Source organism: Branchiostoma belcheri, unplaced genomic scaffold (genome assembly GCF_001625305.1).
Source record: "Branchiostoma belcheri isolate BF01 breed outbred unplaced genomic scaffold, Haploidv18h27 scaffold78, whole genome shotgun sequence".
Lineage (NCBI taxonomy): Eukaryota > Metazoa > Chordata > Leptocardii > Amphioxiformes > Branchiostomatidae > Branchiostoma > Branchiostoma belcheri.
In genome coordinates this window covers 773006-792756 of record NW_017804442.1, presented here as the reverse complement: position 1 = coordinate 792756, position 19751 = coordinate 773006, and the positions used below count along the sequence as shown (strand labels likewise).

Here is a 19751-nt window from a genome sequence, read left to right as displayed (position 1 = left end):
ACGTCGGTAATATACTGATGTACAGTTTCATCTGATTCAGACTTTCGTGGTTCATAATATTTACATGCGATGTTTCGCACCGAAAAACGCAAGTATGTCTTTACTTTATGCTAACATTAGAGCCCTGTCGGATAGCCCTAACCGGACATGTCCCCAGAGACTACTACATGATGTAGTTATCATATTAACCCACAGACTGCCGAGATAATAAGCAGTATCCACTTACTCTATCATTACTGCCGTATTCATTATCATCATATCAAGTTTACCAGCAGAAAATGACAAGAACAAACGTGTGAAAGAACACCCAAATTGTTAATTAATAAAAATAGAGTAAGCATACATTTCTGGTGGGATTGTGTAACAGTGTGTTGTTTGCAGTTTTTTCAAGACTCAAGAATTATTCATTGATAATTCGCAGTAAAAATCCCAAAGTTTATACTATAGCACGTAATGAAGTTAAAATGCAGAATTTAGGAAGAATACATTAGACATTCCTTATATGCTTTTAACTCCTAGCATTTAAATAAATGAATGGAATACCTTTATTGTATGTTTATGCTGTTGCAAGCTAAGTACAGGTCATGGTGTTAAATGCAGCACTAGCAAGGCACAAAATTACAGTGGTAATATAAGAGTCTGGTATCTACAATGTGGGTAATGTGTACTAGTATGTACAGGTTCAACTTTTCCTCGCTTCTGTATATCTGTAAATGTAAGAACAGATGGAGCGTATAATACAATTCAACAAACTCCCTGAACCAGAAACTAAACGCTTTTGTTTTCCCGGGAGATTATGTACTTGAAATCAGATGCATAAACGCTAACGTAGCTAGAATTCCTCTCCTTTGTCCATGGTCAACAAAAGAAGTTTATAGACAAAACCCTTCGCGATAGTACAAATATTTGTAGGAGTGACAAATAACGCCCTAAGCCTTGGTAAAGTAAACGAACAAACAGTTATTCGAGCGCCCTTGAGATAAAGAAACCAACACACAAATGCACCATTAGCATAATCTCCAAGCAGATCTTTTGATGGTTACAAAACAATATCGAATTGGTAAGACAGTTAATCTCCAAGTAGATCCCTTTCGGTGGCAAGACAGTATCCATTAGCCAGAGAAGTTTGTTTCCTTCGGTGACCGTACAAACTCCTCTGGCTAATGGACACTGTCTTGCCACCGAAATGATCTGCTTGGAGATTAAAGACAGTATCGAATTGGCAGGTCACTACCCTGTTCGCATTTGGCTGGCGAAGAAAAAATATACCAGTGCAAAAAGAAAAAAAAAGAAATCTCAATAAAAACACCAAAATGGCGTAAAAAATTAGCCTCTACCAGGCTTAAGGAGGCGGCTGGAAAGAGTAGAAATTGGTCAAATAGAGAGATAACATGCTGAGGGAGTTGGTCCGCTAGAAGAGTACAGTTTGCCTCACCGCTAGTTGAAAGTAAGCCTAAGCCCAAACCTCTGCTTGGAGAGTACTGCATAGAGCCAAGCACGTATAAAGGTGAATGAAGAAAATCCTGGAAAATTTCCAAACCACGCACCACGAATTTCCAAGAAATTGAATCCTTTTCTTGGAAACGTGCGTCAGTAACTTCCTCTCGGTTCAGAACATTCCAATTTGTGACAATCAAATTTTTCTGTAAAGTCACTTCTGCTTAGTGACTCCCAGTTCTGTGACTGTGTTTTTAATGGGCACAATACGTATGTATAAGGTACAATACTCTCCAAGCAGAGGATTGGATTTGGGCTTAATTTTGGCGTGTTTTTAGGCAGTACCTAGGAAAGCCGCCAGGGGGCCCAAAATCTAATCATTTCTAGGTCTCATAAAGACCTACCCACCTACCAAGTTTCATTCCAATCCACCCACCGCTTCTCGAGTTATCTTGCTAAACCACACACACACACACACACACACACACACACACACACACACACACACACACAAACACACACACACAAACGCTACTGAAAACATAACCTTCTTGGCGAAGGTAATAACCCAAAACCCAAACCTCTGCTTGGAGAGTAACTGCCAGTACTGTGACTGTGCGTTTGTAAATGAGCACAATACGTATGTATGAGGCTGGAATAAATGGATCACTTGACCTAGAATGACACAGTGTCTAACACAAATAAGGGCAGGGGCACACATGCGGAACTACTTTGTTTTACATACTAGCGACTGACTGCATTGCTACTAGGAAAACTAGTGTCCGATGACACGTAGGGTTGCACGTTCACAATCGTCGTGCGATCATTATACGATCGCAAACTAATTCTTGGGATAATTATGTTTATGTCGTACAAAAATCAAGCTACTAGTATCTTATTACGAAAAAGGCACTGCCTTAGATCCTTGTCGGTGGCTGGTTCTGGCTCTGTCGCAGCCTGCTTAAAATTTCAGCGACATCAAAATCGTACGAAGATCTTACGACAATCTACGACTAATATGAGCACGTCTTATGCAGGTATGTACAGTAAATACATCTTAAGAACTATATATTTCAAAAACTACCATGCACGCGAAGGACATGAGTAAGTAATACGATACCAACATTTCCAAGAAAATGAGCGCAAAACGTCGGGAACTGACCTGAACCCGCGGCCACCGCAGTCGGAATGGAAATTTTCCTGGAAATTTCGCACAAATTTTCCAGTAACTTTCCACTGATGGAATTTTCCTCCAGCGGTTTATGACGTCATAACCGAACGTCTGACGTCACGAATCGTAACAATCGAAATCCGGGGAATTATGACATAATCGCCGGATTAGCCCTAAACGGGGATTTGCATCGAACGTTTGATCTGAATGCGAGTTTAATTATACCATTTATGGTTCTACGTTGTAAGGCAAGGGCCATAAAAGTCTATCTAAAAATATCTATGACATATCTATTTCTGATTCAGTCATTCACCTAGGTTTGGAACAAAACTTCCATAAACGAGAAGATGACAGTGCAACCCGGAAGCGCGTATAATGTATGTATCGTTCATGGGCGTAAATGACTATGAAAGTATGAATAGTCTTAGGAATAAGTAAACTATATTTGCAAACTCATGCCTGAAGGCTAATTACAAGGGAACACAAAGATACGATGTCTACATGTAGATCTTGTCTGTAGATCTATGTGACGTTTCTGCGTACATTACTAGTACTACGTCTATCTAGCATCATGTAGCCCTCAAAATCCCGCGGATATGGTATTAAACGTTATCAAAGTTCATATGGAAAATCCATGTTGTATCCAGATAGTTGCTGTATCGAAAACCGTGGCTGAGGCAAACCTACGTTCTTCGTGGATTATACGCGGAGACTATCCAGAACCCTGCCTGATCCTAACCCTAAGCCATATACAGGCATAGAGAGAACTAGATAGGCACGGTTCTGGATAAGGCAGTCCACTTGTTCACTTGCAAATGAGGTCAATGACCTGAGCGTCCCCGGGACCCTGAGGTGGAAGGGGTAAGGTGACACCACTTTCCTCTAGTGGTAATTTCCCGCCATGTGTTTCTTGAAGAAACTCCTTAAGACTCCGTGACCTTGCTGATCTCCCCAAGGGTATCTGCAGTAGCTGGCCGCGCGCCCGAGTTTATGGAGTCTGGCTTCCATAGCTGAGTAGCTAAGCAGATGTAGGGTTGGAAGATCATAACGCTTTCTGACTGCCGAGAACAGAAAACTGCCCTTAACTATGTTGAAAATATTTTAACGCGATGTTTTTAAAAACATGCAACCGTTCCGTTTTTGGTAATTCATCGCCCTTTTTTGGTTGTTTGTTGAGCTTTTTGTGTTAGAACAGTCAGCGAATAATTCTTAATCAGCAAAATAAAGCATCAAAGCTAACATGCTAACCAGAGCTAGAGAAGCAAGTCTCCACCAGACACCTTTGAGTTTGAGCGCTGAAGACCAACTCAAGAACTCAAGAATTATTTATTGATCAATGTCAGTAAACTTAATACAAGTTACTGAATTGCGAATCAATGTACATTTCATTATTTTAAAATCAAGAGTTTATAGTATTGCATATAATTAAGTTAAAATTCAGAGTCATTAGGAGGTTAAAATACAAAGTCATTAGGAAGTTAAAATACAGTATCATTAGAAAGACTACATAGACCACATATTACAACCACACCACAACAGTTAAAAATTACGAGTAGAAGAACGATTAAAAGGTAGGCCCACGTGATACAAATACCAAAAGATACCATAGCAAGTGACCAAATAGGGTGAATTATTTGCCAAGGCGGTAAGCCGTACTCCCCACTTGACTTTCTTGCCAAACAATCACCATATTTGGTATAAATTTCTACTATTTTCCAGCTCCAACGCCAAGAGAGAGGCATGCTACCAGCACCAATCACCATATTTGATAAATTTCTACTATTTTCCAGCTCCAAAGCCCAGGGAGAGGCATGTTGGAATCAGCGAGAACGGCCCCCTGAGGGGAGGGTTCGGTTTCTGGCCGGGGGAGTTTTTAGACCAAAGGTTTCCCGCACTGCTGTGTTAAAACGCTTCTAATGGTATCAAAGACCAATGGAGAAACAACGCTAATTTAAGATGTATAAAAAGAACAGAAAAGACGAACTTGCCAACCCAAATTGCTTGGAAAATTAACCACCACGACACTTGAGAATGAGATATATAAAGAGAGTCCTCCAGAACTTGTGAATATGCATATGTCATTACTTGTATTTGGCAAATTCTTACCATTTTTTATCCAGCCACCCAAAGAGCCTGGTAACGAAAGACAACCCAGAATGTCTACATAAGCAAAAGTAACTGTTATTTTACAAGCGAGCACATATACTCTAGTCTCTACCAGGCTTCAGAAGCGGCTGGAAAGAGTAGAAATTGGCCAAACAGACAGATGACATGCTACCATGGGATTTGCACAGTTTCCAGCTCTGAAGCCTGGTAGAGGCTACAGATACTCGGCCAAGTATTTGTTTGTCCACCAAGACTATATGAAATATCTAACAGTAGTCGTCAACACGCCCCTCCTGTTCACTACCGAACCTACACCCGATCCGTACCCGTTTATGCACATCACAATACACCTAGCCTCTACCAGACTTCGGGAGGCGGCTGGAAAGAGTAGAAATTGGCCAAATACAGTAGATGTAACAAGCCGAGGAAGTTTGTCGGCCAGAGAGTACAGTACGGATGCGGCAAACTGTATTCTCTAGATCTTGCAGACCAACTCCTTCGGCATGCTTATATCTCTATTTGGCCAATTTGGTCTTCTATTTGGCCAATTTCTACTCTTTCCAGCCGCCTCCCGAAGCCTGGTAGAGGCTAGGTACAACCCGCGGTTCCAGGTATGTCTGGTGTCTGTAGAATGTTCCTTACTACACAGGAGCCGCATGTAGGACCAACACCCCATACTGCGGAACATGTTTACACCGCTGAGGATTCTTTCATCGCTGGGTTGGTGCGCGAAGTTTAGTCAAAATAGACGGTAAACAGGATTTGGAATATGTTTTCTGTATCTGTATAGCCGGTATAACCGCCTTTCGGCGTAACACACCAGCTTCGCAGGCACGCGGCGCGGCGGCAGCTGGCTACATCACACCGAACGACTTGTTACACCCAACCCTTTCCAGGACATCTAACTCTAGCTGACATTGTTTAAAGCTATCTAATGACAATGCCCCTACTGTACTTGGTGACAGCGAGTTCCACCATTTCCAGTCAACCCCCCGCCACATTTGTAATGTAGATATAGAACCTTATCATAGAACAACAATGTAATATAGTAATAGTATGATATCCTCATTGTTTCAAATACTCACTCACTTCATGCATGCATATAATCTTTCGAAGTGACAGTTGTATACGAACGCAAACACATGTGCAATCAAAACAACTGAATGCGAATGTCATACTGTGTCATACACACTTGAAACATGTGCCCCAAAGTTTTTGCAAAACCCGTCTTTTAACCTTCTCCCTGCTTCTCTCCTATTAAACTTGTAACCGATACAAAATTTTTTTGTGCCAAAAGGCTACCTTGGCAAGCCAAAGGTTAACCTCATGTCGGTACATTCTGCTCATCAATCCTGGTAATTAGAACAATTATGGTGCTGTCATCTTTGCGTCAAGTCCTGTAGCAGAGCTGCTGGTTGATTTATTTGATTTATTGAAATTGCAACAGTGCAATACAACGCAGAACAGAGGCAGCTGTTGCTGGTGTTGTGTCCCGCACATAGAAACAAATACTGGACAGACAATACTCATTTTCACTTGAGTCTAGTGGGGAAAGTCGTGTAAAGTGCCTTTCCCAAGGACACAAGATCGCGGTGGCATGTCAGGACTCGAACCCGAGACCTCTTGATTCCGAGTCGCGCACGCTGCCGCTACGCCACATGACCGCACCATGATTGATTTATTGGCTCCGCAGTTGATTGATTTAATGAGTCCTTTCACGGTACATTCCATTACACAGAGGCCAGAGGTTGCCGCGATTCTTGCCATAGTTAAGAAACAATTAACCCCAGTGTGTGCTCACATCGTTTATCAACATGGGGGCTTTTGTTACAGATGCAAAAGCATGACAGATCATTTTATGCCGGATAAAAAGCTTGACAGATTATTGTATATGCATGAATATGCAATAAACTTCATTGTCATTGTCATTATATAGTAAATGTCCTTGGTACGGCAAATGAGGCCACACAGTTAGAGTTACCAAACTGCTATCCATTTTTCAGAAGCAATCAATGCCAAAATGTGTCAGGAGTCGATCGCGAACACGCCGCGTCCTTTGTGAGGGGACAGATCGATGGAGATCGGTGCAGTTCTTCACACAACCCTGACAACCGACCCGTGCGGCGTACCGGAGCGTGAAATCATTCATTATCTGTCAATTCTGTAGTTTAGGCCGAATAAAAGATGAAATACATTTCACCATAGATTGCCCCTTGTATAGTAGAGATAGACATATTTTTTTAGCCATGTATTAAGTATATTTCCCCACTTTAGTTATTTGACTAGTAAAGAGAAATTTGTATTCCTTTTAACTTTTGATAAACCTACTCTAAGTAATCTCACAGCCGCATATACACAATCACTACTAAGCAAGATGAAGCCGAAAGGAATAGAAATTAGACATTTATTTACACTCTTATATGTTCATATATTTGTAATGTACATGTTTATGTTCATGTTCTGTACCCATGCGACCTGTACTTAGTTCTGTAGAACACAAATGTAGAATAAAGGTCTTCATTCATTATCACCCCAGCTGATGGTAGAGAAACGTACGGGGTCGTCTGGATAATGACTTTTGCATCAACCTATAATTATAAGAAATCGGAGATATATTTAGGGTTCCCGTGATCTTCAAGTTCACAGAAGTGTATTTGGGGTTTCCGAGAATGTATTACACCTGTGGAGGGAATTGTATTATGAAATTTAATCGGGCATTATACTACTTCCTGAATTCCTCCACATACCTCCCACTTACTTCCACTTGGCGCGTGCTGGGGTCAGCTTCAGGGTTGACCTCCCTACCAATCAGCTGTCAAAATCACCTCCCACCCACTTACTTACCGAAGTTATTGGGATAAGCGGAGACACAAACCCACCACGCACTCAGACACCCAAAACAATACTTGTAATACACAAAAAATTATATTGAGGGTAGCGGCGGCAAATGCGACACCAGAAACACAAGTTGAAGTTCAACTTTTCTATGCCTTTTGTCGCTACTTCAAAGACAACCCCTAACGTTCTGCCAGTGAAACAACTGTACCCGCCTCCTCACGAATCCATATATTACCTAAAATATTGGCCTTATACTCCACTCTTGCTCCTACCGTGCCTACTGTCACGTATAATACTCCTGACATCAAAGCCTGACATTACAACGCGCTGTTGGAGACAAGTCGTGCAGGACCTGGCTCCGACCTGCCTTAACCCGTCGTCTGGAAAACTTAGTTCCGAGGAAATAACCTTAATGTCGTGCAGTTGTGGCTGATGGAATAATTCGCTCCAATATTCTGCACTCTGTATGAAATCACGAAAGTATGAAGCAGAAATACACTAGGGGCTAGGAGGTCTCGTATGTGATTGTATGTACAGTATTGATGTGGGACCATATGAAGAATAGCAAGTAGCTGTATCTGCATAGCCGGTACAATCGTCCTTCGGCGTAACACACCAGCTTCGCAGGCACGCGGCGCGGCGGCACCTAGCTATATATTACACCGGACGACCTGTTACATCCAATATTTTCACATTTAATTGCAGGAGTTGTTTAAAGCTTTCTAATGATGATGCCACAACTGTGCTTGGTGGAAATAAGTGCCAAGTGTAAGCTGAAACTAATTGTGCATCCAGTCAAAGCAAAAGACACTAACAGTGTGAGTAAAAGGGTGTAAAAGATATAACGATGATAATGACAAAACGGCAGCCCTCCAACTTGCCTGATTTATAAGAAGATCTCTAGCAAAGGTAAACCTGGGCGAACATTGAACTCTGACCTTGTAAACAAGTCTTTACAAAACCTGGATGTCACTTCCTATTGGTCGGCCAGTAAGTCAGTTTTACTGAAAACAGACCCCAATGCTATATATAGAGAGAGTTGAAGCTGATGCAATGACTTAAAAAAAGCTTCCAACATTCCGCATTCTGTATCGACATGTATGAAATCTTGAACTTATGAACTTATAATTTACTATGCATCTATTTTTTTCTGTATTGTTTGTATGTCTCTAGAGTTGTATTGTGTTTTATGTTTTTCTTACATGAAATAAAGAATAAATGAGAACTATAAATGAGGGTAAGCTTTACTATGTATATGTATATGTATATGTATCTGTATCTATAGCTATAACTAACTGTATGAGTAAATAAAAGTACACTGACACTTCGTCCCACATCTTGGCTGATTTATCGGAAAGTCTGTGTTAACTGTCTAGCCGAACATTGAACTCTGACATGCGATTGATTGGAAACAAGCCTTGTAGCGGGTGCGGGTGTCACCTTGGATTACTACGGGCTGTACGTAAGCTAGCCAAGTTCTGGGAAAACAAACCCAAAGCCGCACAGTCACAGCTGATGCAATGTTTAGTTTCAACACCTTGGTCGAATTAGCGTCAAGTCTAATTGTAGACTTGACTCGAAGAAAGACATGTGAATTAGGCAACTTAGGTTACCATGCAGTCGGTCTTCTTGTAAGTTTATCGGTAGCTGATGCAATAAGGTAGCCCAACAGCTTGCTTTATCTAAATGTATGTGTTTTGACTTTAGGCAGACATTGAAGTCTGGCCTAAGGAGTTAGACTTGCAAGGCTCGGCAGTAACATTCTACCAGTCGGTCTTCTAAGTTTAGCAGAGGCCAAACCTAATGTCATACAGTTGCAGCTGATGCAATATGTTAGCCCAACAGCGTGGTGGATTTACCGCCAACTCTAAGTGTATGAGAGCTGTGTACTTGACTTCCAGTCAGACATCTATAGGTAAGGCAGTCTTGTGGTTAGGGTTGTTGACTTGAAATGCAAACATACCCTCATGTTATACGGTAGAAGCTGATGCAATAAGTTACCCCAACAGCTTGTTCGATTTACCACCAACTCTAAGTGTATGAGAGCTGTGTACTTGACTTCTAGTCGGACATTTAGGCGGTCTTGTGGTTTGGGTTGTTGACCTGAAATGCAAACAGACCCTCATATTATACGGCTGAAGCTGATGCAAGTTAGCTCAACAGCTTGCTTTATTTATCGACAAGACTAACAGTAGGTGAGCTGTAGACTTGGCTTTGGACATTGGAGCCTGACATAAGGAACTAGTCTCGGATGTCACTTTCTGTCAGTCGGTCTTGTTGTAGGTCTAGCGGAAGCCAAACCTAATGTTGTACAGTTGTGTCTGATGCAATGCTACTTCAGCACCTTGTTTGATTTATTGTTTAGTCTAACTATATGCTGGCTGTACAAATATAGACTTGACTTTCAGTAAGACATCAAGCTAGGTGGCAAGGTGGTTTTATGGTCAGGATCTTTGACTTAGGATCTAAAGGTCCTGGGTTCGAATCCCCAATGTTGTAGACTTCTAGCTAGCTTGACATTGCAGTCTGTCTGTCAATGCCCGGTTGTTGGACCAGTCGGCCTGCTTGTAAGTCAAGTTTCACAGAAAACCCACGCTAATGCATTGACTCAGAGCTAGTCCAACACGAAGCTTGCTTTATTGTTACTTCTTTGTCCTGGCGAGACATTTAATGAAGTCTGGCCTAAGGAATAAGTACTGTAAGGCTAGACTGTCACGTTTTGCCTGTCTGTCTGATTGTAAGCCAAGTTCTAGTACATCTACTGAATTGAAACCAACCCTAATGCTGTACAGTTGTAGGTAACAAAATGAGACAATACAACAGCTTGGTTAGATTTCGATGTGTTCTCTCTATGTCCTAGTGAGACACTGAAGTCTGGCCAAAGGAATCAGTCTGATTGTAAGCCAAGTTTTACTAAAACCAACCCTAATGCTGTACAGTTGTAGCTAACGAAATAAGGCAGCCAAACAGCTTGGTTGGATTTATGTGTTCTCTGCCAGCCCAACTCCCGGTGCGACCAGAAGAAAAGTGGAACGACAGAGAACAGACAGAGAACAGACAGTTCCGGGAAGTCTGGTTCTGGCGGTCAAGTTCAAAGAAAGGTCATGACCTGTGGTATAACAGGACTCGGCTGGATTCATCACATGAAAATACCTCTGTAAGGGAGACCTAAATAACTTTGGATACCTTTCTCTCTCTCTCTCTCTCTCTCTGTGTGTGTGTGTGTGTGTGTGTGTGTGTGTGTGTGTGTGTATGTGTATGTCTCACTTTGTGCGTGTGTGTGTGTCTGTCTCTCTCTCTCACACACACACTCCGTGAGTGTGTCTGTGTGTCTGTTCTCTCTCTTTCACTCTGTGTGTGTGTGTGTCTGCGTGTGCCTCCCTCTATTTCTCTTTCCCTGTCTGTCTCTTTTCCTATCTCTTTGTTGTCTCTTTCTTTCATTTTCCCCAAAGACAAGACAAGGTTATAAATGATCCTACTCTCCAAGCAAAGGTGTTTGTTGCGGATAGTTTTCTTTTGATGCGTCTTTCGTCAGTCTTGTCTTCAAAATGACGTCCCAAGACGAGCCGAAACCGCACATTAGCTCCATCAGTCACGACCACTCCCGTCCATCGCTCAACACAGACAGACGAGCGCACAGGCTAGGGACCAATTTTCTACCCACAGCTTCCTTTTAGTGGGCATGTTCAAGTTATCTCTGTGGAGAACGTACCACAACTAAAAAAATTCTTTGAAGAGTCAGACGTTTCACATGGCACGTTGCATATATGGCAATTTCATATCACATATTTCTTAGAAACTCTCCGAAAAAAATATTAAAAACTCTCCTAGAAAAGTAACATTTGAAAAGCAAATGCATAATGCCTACCCTGACAATTCTTACTCAAACACATTCACATATATGGTGACAGGAGTGTAAATCCCTCCTACTATAAAATTGCAACATCATGTAATCCAACACCAGTTACCATGGTGACATACGTCAACAAATCAGCTCATTGACCAGGTTAGAGCTACTGTTTGGAGAAGAAGAAGAAACTGAGCAAAAACAATATGCTTTCCTTCGGTAAACATAAAAAGACTGATATACTCTAATCTCCAAGCAGATCTTTTGGTGGGGGTAAGACAGTATCAAATTGACCAGTCTGTAACCATTTCCCCACCCAAGGTGGTTGCATGGTGGTTGGTGGGCGTAGCGACAAAAAAGGGCCATATATAAAAAGCTAACGATCTTCCGCCATCAACCTCTGCTTGGAGAGTAGATATACTCCAGTATGTCCATTTTGTCCGTCCGGACCCCAGGAAACAATTTTCTGCCTCCTCAGCCGCAGTGACGTCATCACCATCATCATTACCCGTGATGGATGCACTTTCACTTTTTACTGTCTGAACGGCCGCTAAGAACTTTCACTAACCATGCTAACCGGAACATTCAGTGGGTGTAAGGAAGATCGAGTCAACTTACGTCTTCAAAGACGCTTGCACACACGTGCTTCTAAATGTGTTGCCTTGATGTAACTTCATACTAAGAATCGAATAAGCTTAAGACAAGTGTATGAAACCCTAGTGGGCCCTGTATCAAACCCTTTTTTCACCAAAATATGACCAAAATAGCCCATCGTCTAGCCGATAGAAAAACGAAAGACGTGAAAAAGAAAGGACGTGGATTGCAAAGTACTACCATTGCCGGCTAACTCATCTGGCATATCAGTCTACTTGACCAAATCTACTATTTTCCAGCAACTTATTATCCAGCGTACTTTTCGTCTCATCAGAGTGCAATGTATATCTCGTAAAGTCATGTACGCCTCCCGTGTTTGCCCTGTTCTTCCTAGTCTCCACCAGACCTCTTTGCAGATAGAATAAATAGTAGAAATCGGCCTAAAAAGAATTTGTAGCTGGCCGGGGAGTTGGCCGGCCAGAGAGGGTCCAATTTGCCTACATAGACAGACTCCCTTCTTTTTGAACCTCCTTGGACAAACTGGGCCCTCTATGGCCGACCAACTCCCCTGGCCAGCTACATTCTTTTTAGGCCGATTCCTACTGTTTATTCAGCCTGCAGAGGAGTCTGGTGGAGACTAAGCCTTCTATATTTGCCCTGCCTGTTCTTCCCACGGCTGAAAGTAAATCAAAGCTTCACAGTGCCGCGAACTCCGTGAACTGAATCATCATCCCCCATTCTTCCATCCACACAGCCTTTCATGAACCTGAAGAATAGACCGGGGCTCGGCGTGGTAACTCGGTCGTCTGTGTTGCCATGGCAACGGTGAATGGGAGGGGTCAGGGGTCAGAAGAGGAGGCGGGAACGTGAATGGAAGATGATGGGGGCAAGAGGAAGCGGCTAGTTACAGAAGGAAGTGATATTTCACAGGTCTGACACCCGCCATACATATTCAGCACCGCACTGGCCTCAATGGTCCAACTCAACACGGAGGCTGGCGGGAGATAGATCTCCAAGCAGATGCTGCGGGTGCTGAACCAAATCCTTGAGCTGCCACATACGAGAGAGGTCCGGTGTATTGGGCTAGGGTTATGGTTGGTATTAGAGTTAGGGTTAGAGTCGGGATACGTCGATGAAGGTTAGACACCCTTAGAGTTGGGATCATTGTTCAGGGCTAGGGTTAGACTTACGATTGGGGTTAAGTTACATGTAGGTTTAGTCTTCCAAATCACGACTAAACCCCTCCCACCCCTTGTCTCAGGTATATTGGAAACCCCAGAGTAGTGTCGGAGTCATATATTTGGGTGGATTATGTACTACTACTAGTATATGGCTTGACGCTGGGCTTCCAATGGTCGAGTGACTAGGCTAGAGGACATGGGATCGATTCCTGACATTCCTTGATAGACGTTGTGTCTTTGAGAAAGGCACTTCCGTTTCAAAAGACTTTCCTCACTTCACCCATATGTGCAATGGGTACCTGACGTCGGTTGGGGAGGTAGAAGGCAGTGGAAGGAGAGGGATATCGATGGGCTCCACCTTTCAATACCGTGCCCTAGACACAGTGCATTGCTAACCCACTGTCCCTACGACCTGGAAATGAATATGGGACTACTTATACATTTTTGCCACATTGTAGCGTTTTCCCCACCTGAAAGTCAGTGTATACTGTATACTGAAACATTTACCAATGGGTAGATAAACATAAAGGACTGGGATGGGGAGGAATTGAGAATAAAAGTGGTGGTAAAAGTTCTTTTTAGGTTAACCGTTCAAAGACTATTCAGTATTATCCATACACAGTAGATTTCCATTTAGATACAGTAGGCTAACTGCCTGTAACGGTTTCAGCGTTCAAAATAAGCGTGGCCCATCCCCGGTGTGGGTCACAGTCCATAGATAATACCACAGTAATGATGTCTATCTAGGGTAATGTTAATGTCCCTTCCACTAGTACAGGGCTCGAAATTAATTTTTGGGAATAGATGCACTGGTGCACCCATCCTAAAAAATAAGGTGCACCATAATTTTTTGGGTGCACCATATAAAACAACCTAATTACAGATCTTACTGCTCCTCTTCTGACTGAGCTTGAATCTGAAATGGGAGCTAACTTCAAAATCGTAAACAAGTCTGCACTATAAGAGATTTTTTTAATCATTTTTTTGACAATGAGATGCCAAGAATATCCTGCATACTATTATTCATATGATATGTAAAAAGATACTTAAAAACATTGGGTGCACACTGACAGCTCCAATTTTGGGTGCACTAAGGTGCACATGCACCCAGTATTTCGAGCCCTGCACAGTGATATCTGTATTTGGTAATCTAGCATAACAAAAAGCGCTGAACCGATATCCAAATGTGCACAAGCGTGTGGCAAGACCAAGGGTTAACCTAAAGCACCTCCTCTATGGATTTCCTCGCATTTCCAGATACAATTGGCTAGTCTATGGTCTTTGATGTCCCGCCAGTAATGTACTCTATCTTCTATGATGCTAATGTCCCACCAGCAATAGTACTTCTGTACTGGTGTCTTATAATGGACTGGCCAAGACACAATAATAAAATTCATTCATTCATTTAATCATTCATTTATTCATTCATTTAATCATTCATTTAATCATTCATTCATTCATTCATTCATTCATTCATTCATTCATTCATTCATTCATTCATTCATTCATTCATTCATTCATTCATTCATTCATCCTATGTAGACCACAGGAAGAATAGCCTCTTATGAGGCTAATTGTGGATGTGAATAAAACTGAAACTTAAATTCAGTACCTCCACCAGGTAGACTTGTATAACAAGACCTGTGTACGGACTACATTTCAATGTCCATGTATGTGAATATAATTTTCACTGTGTTACCTTTCGCTAATGGCTATATTGCTCTACTGCTCAGCCCAAATCGTAAAGGTGGGCCATCCCAATTTTAAGCCTCAGTTAATTCATAATAAACTCTATCTAGTGTTCCGTGATGATACCTGCACTAGAATAAACCGATATCTAAACGTGTAAAAACCTGTTACGAGTGTGTTACAAAACCATAAATTGGCCAATACCCACTGCAGGTCACACCCCGTAAATAACGAGCTTCATCTGGTGTCTTGTAATATGTTTATGTATCAACAGCTTCATGCATGCATATACACTTAATTGTACTAGATAACCTATAATGAACCGATATCTAAACGTGTAAAACGTGTTACAGAACCATAAAAGTGGCCCATCCAAATATAGGTCGTACCCCATAAATAACGAGCTATATCTGGTTTTCTGTGATGTTTTTAACATGCAGAAATTTAACAAGCTATGCATATGATACCCATACTAGATAATGTAAACCGATTGCGATGTCTAAACGTGTAAAACGTATTACAAAACCATATACAAAGATGGCCCATCCCAATGCATTGTAGGTCGCACCCCATACATAATGAGCTTCATCTGCTGTTATTTTATGTTTCGCCGGCTATAAAATCTACACCTTTATGGCCCGTCGTTAACGCCGTTGGCGGAATGTATCCCGTAAGACTTGCCCTATTTTTTTTCGCGCATTTTCTATGGTCAATAAATGGGCCCCATTTTCCCACTTGACAGCATGTTATTTGTAAATATGCATTAGGGTTGAGCCGCATATTGTCAGATTGTCTTCTGAAATGGGCAAGTGGATTGGATGGTAGTTTGCGCAAATGATACTATCAGGTTTTATATCTTTTTCGGCTATTTTCTGTTGATGTGGGTTCTATTGGAATGCCCTTTCCATGAATTTTCTATGGTGGGTGAATGGCTTGAATTGTTCCATTTTCGCAAGAAAATGCAGGTTCGTTATTGTAAATCCATTTCAAATGTCTTTTCCCAAATGGCGACATGGATCGAGCAAACAGTTTATGCAAATTTGTCTACATTCTGATATATAAAGTTATGAACACAAAGTAGAGATAATTGTGCAATATAAGAATAAATTGTTTCTGACACTCAAGACACAATAATGTACGCGCAATGAGTGTTGACAACCTAGCCAAACTATATCAAAAACAGTAACGTTAATTCAAAATGAGCTTTAAAAGTCCCTTTGGGCTACTTCACCACCCTTCTACATTCATACACAATTAAGCTGTGAGCTGCTCAACAGTGCGATTCCTTTTTAAGTGCATGTATAAATATGACAATAAAGTAATTATATGTTTGCTTGGGCGCTTCTGCAAAGGCTTGATAACAGATTTTAGTGTTAGATAAACGGTTGACTCTAATCGTAAATCTTACAAACGGATAATTTTACTGAATATTTGTCCTATCTTTTCTACACCAGGGATTGTGTAAACAAACTGAGAGTAACACATACTGTGATTGTTATATCAAAGCAATGTACAGGATGATGAACTTTTTTCCATATTTTTTATTTTGTAATATTTCATCTCATTTTCCTTAATATGTTTTTTTACCATAGTTCAAGCCATTCTATCAAATTTTGTTATTTTTGTTGTATCTTTTTTTTTTAGATTTTTTATCATCTTTATTTCTTTTCAATTTTTATTTTTATTTTTCTTTATATCAATTTCATGTAAAAATTCTTTTTTTAAGAAAGCGCATGGCCCTTTTTCATTCTATCAAATTTTGTCTATTTGATCTTTTTTTATTTTTTTAAATTTCTTAAATTTTTTACATTTTTTTACATTTTTAATTTTTGCTTTACTTTTTAAATTTTTCTTCCTGGGAAGCTGTAGACCTTGGAGTGCAATCCCCAGTACAAATCTCCATTTACCCGGAGATGTAACCTGCACGAAACCCAATTCCATTTCCCAGCCCGGTAACTGTGTAGACAAGCTGACAGTAACAATGCTGTGAGCAATGTTAAAAACTTTTTTGCATTACTTTCTTTTCTTTTATTTTGTAATATTTCATCTCATTTTCCTTAATTAATATGTTTCTTACCATAGTTCAAGTCATTCTATCAAATTTTGTCTATTTTTATCTGATTATTTTAAAATTTTTTAGAATTTTTAGAATTTTTAATTTCCTTTTGATTTTTTTTCATTTTTATTAATTCCATATTTGAAAGAAATTCTTTTTTTTCTGGAAACTGTAGACCTTGGAGTGCAATCCCCAGTACAAATCTCCATTTACCCGGAGCTGTAACCTGCACGAAACCCAATTCCATTTCCCAGCCCGGGGTTTTACCTAATATTGATCTGTTGCCGGCATCAGAATTACCTCCGAGCCGCTCGATCTATCAGCGCGTCCCATCAAATCGAGCTGGTGGCCTGTCTTATTCTAGTCTGGATAACTCAGGCTGCTGTCGGGGCCTGCACAGGCCAGCTATCGTGTCTCGTAGTTTGCCTATCTAGTTATGTGCCTGAATGGGTTAGGGATATCCAAGAACAAAAGCATGGTTCTTGATACGCGTGAATTATTCAGAAACCTTCCTGAGCTGGTTCTGGATAAAGCACGGTTCTGGATACGTGGGGACTATCCGAAATAGATTCATCTCCTCTTTTGGTTGCTTCAAGACAGTATCATTGGCAGGACAGTATCCATTTGGCTGGCGTAAAAAAAGGTAGCGCAATAAAAACGCATAAAACACGTCAAAACCAGGCTCACTGAGATACTTTGTGTCCAGTGTGATTGGGTTTGGAATCCAGGCTAAGTCCGAAGACTGGAAGAGACTAGAGTGGGCATAGAAGCTTACAGGGCGGAGGACTCTTAACCTAAAGCCCTGGAAAAGCCTGGTGACCAGGCTAAGCTATCTGCCTCTCAAACCAGAAGCCCTTGGAGACACTGATGACCAGGCTAGGAGATCGGCCCCTCAGAAGCCTTGGTAAAGCCTGATGACCAGACTAACCTATCTGCCTCTCAACCCCACAGACCATGCGAGCCGCGGCAGAAGCGTATAACGGCCTGATTGAACGGAAAACAGCCGCGACTCTGTGTGGAGATTACAGGGAGATTCTGCCTGATGGACAGCAGGAGGGTGTTCTGTTAGACAAATATGTCAGGAGGGCGGGGGAGGCAGGAGCTGGTAGCCTCTACCAGGCTTCGGGAGGCGGCTGGGAGGAGTAGAAATTGGCCAAATAGAGAGATAACATTCCTGGGGAGATGCTCCGCTAGAGAGTACAGCTTGGGTGCGGCAAAATGTATTTTTTAGCAGATTTTTATCTCCCCTAGCATGTTATCTCTCTATTTGGCCAACTTCTGCTCTTTCCAGCCGCCCCCCGAAGCCTGGTAGAGGCTATGAATTTGTGTAGGAAGCCGATCGCGCGGTGTTAGGAAGGCCTAGGTGCAGAGAGACTGGCCATGGAGCTCTACTTTTCTGATGCATTTGCAGGTGCAATTAATCTCAAAGCAGATCTTAAGATAGCTATCATAAAGACATTATGCTTTGGGCAAGACAATGTTCATTAGGCTTGACAGTATCTTGACCTGCGGCTGTCGGAAAACGGTATGTAGAAAAATGTCCCAGTCAGTGTATTGTTACTTCACCCGTGAGTTTGTTTTTACCTCAACAACAAAGCGTCTATTAAAACCTTCTGCATAGTTTGAAGAAACCATCAGATTTCTGAAGGCTTTCCTTCATAGCATATGTATTGCAGATGGACTTTTGACAGACGTAGGGAAACAGGTAGTGGTTGTGCATACGCGTATTGTTCCATGTTGTTCGTGCTAAAACTACCAATTCCTGTATAGTTTCTGTCAACAGGCAGGGCTAGGAATTTGTACCAACCACCGACTAGTAGCCGGGGTGCTACCTGTATGCCTTTCACCGATCTCCTAGCAGATTATCGGGGGAAATGGGGTCTATTTGCCGCCTGTAACCAGTTAAATTTCGGCCAGACCAACGAATACAAAGCGAGAAGAAGTTGAACATGAACATAGTAGCTAACATTAGTATGTATAGTGTTGCTAAGATATTGCCGTAAATTTTGTTACTTCCAATTTATTCATGTACCTGTACTTAGCCTGTAAGAGCACAAACGTACAATGATAAAACGTACATTCATTCACAAGTTATGATATAAAGCAAGAGGACTTACCGTTTCTTGCCTTGTTCTCTGTCTCTCTGTTTGCTGATGTCCCTGTCCGCTGTCCTTCAGCCGCTGCCGTGTCCGCGTTACTCCGAAGTCACAAGTACCGTCTCTCTGCAAAGGAACAGCCTCACGTCAGTCGATTTTCCGTTTTTTACTTCCCTCAATCCTGACACTATCAACAGCTTGTCCGCCCGCAGGCTTGAATTATCCGATTTTCTCTCGCGCACACAACGTTAACCCCTCTCGCCGCAGGCTCCTGATTTGATTTCGCTGTAGTAAAAAACAAAACAACTTGTTGCTTTCAGGACGAGTGGGCTTGCAACAGCTGCAAAGTGAGCTCTTCAACACACGTACTTCGATCGCGAAAATCTTTTGATCAAAAACACGTCACTGAGGGATCTCGACGATCAGAGAACGCTTGTGGTCCCTTCAGTTTTTCCACGGACGTTGAGAGCGGCTCGATACGTTGTTGTCCACCTCTTACACTGGCACTCAGACACAACACCGGAGTCGTGATCGATCTAATATGTACAATGGTCAGCTGACAAACCTTGACGCCTACCACCCCTCCGGGTTATGTGTTACCGGGCACGCCTACCGCGAGTTTCAACAGGGTAAACTTGACAAACCCGAGCCAGACTCCTGCAAAACTTTACGTTCCCAATTAGATCTGAAACCTGGGAACGGACCAGAGTGCTCAGTTAGATTCAGCAGACGGCTG

The 19751-nt window shown here is 41.8% G+C and overlaps 1 protein-coding gene across 2 annotated transcripts in view; it reads right to left on the bottom strand.

The window, feature by feature from the left end:
* LOC109485737 (sodium- and chloride-dependent glycine transporter 2-like) overlaps positions 1-19366 on the bottom strand; it is a 63026-nt gene extending 43660 nt beyond the window's left edge. Inside the window, exon 1 of one of the 2 annotated variants that reach the window (XM_019789410.1) lies at positions 19037-19366. The gene's annotated coding sequence lies outside the window, so the exon portion shown is untranslated. The remainder of the gene's footprint in view (positions 1-19036) is intronic. The other variant, XM_019789409.1, reaches the window with a different exon arrangement.
* Between the last annotated feature and the right edge of the window lie 385 nt (positions 19367-19751).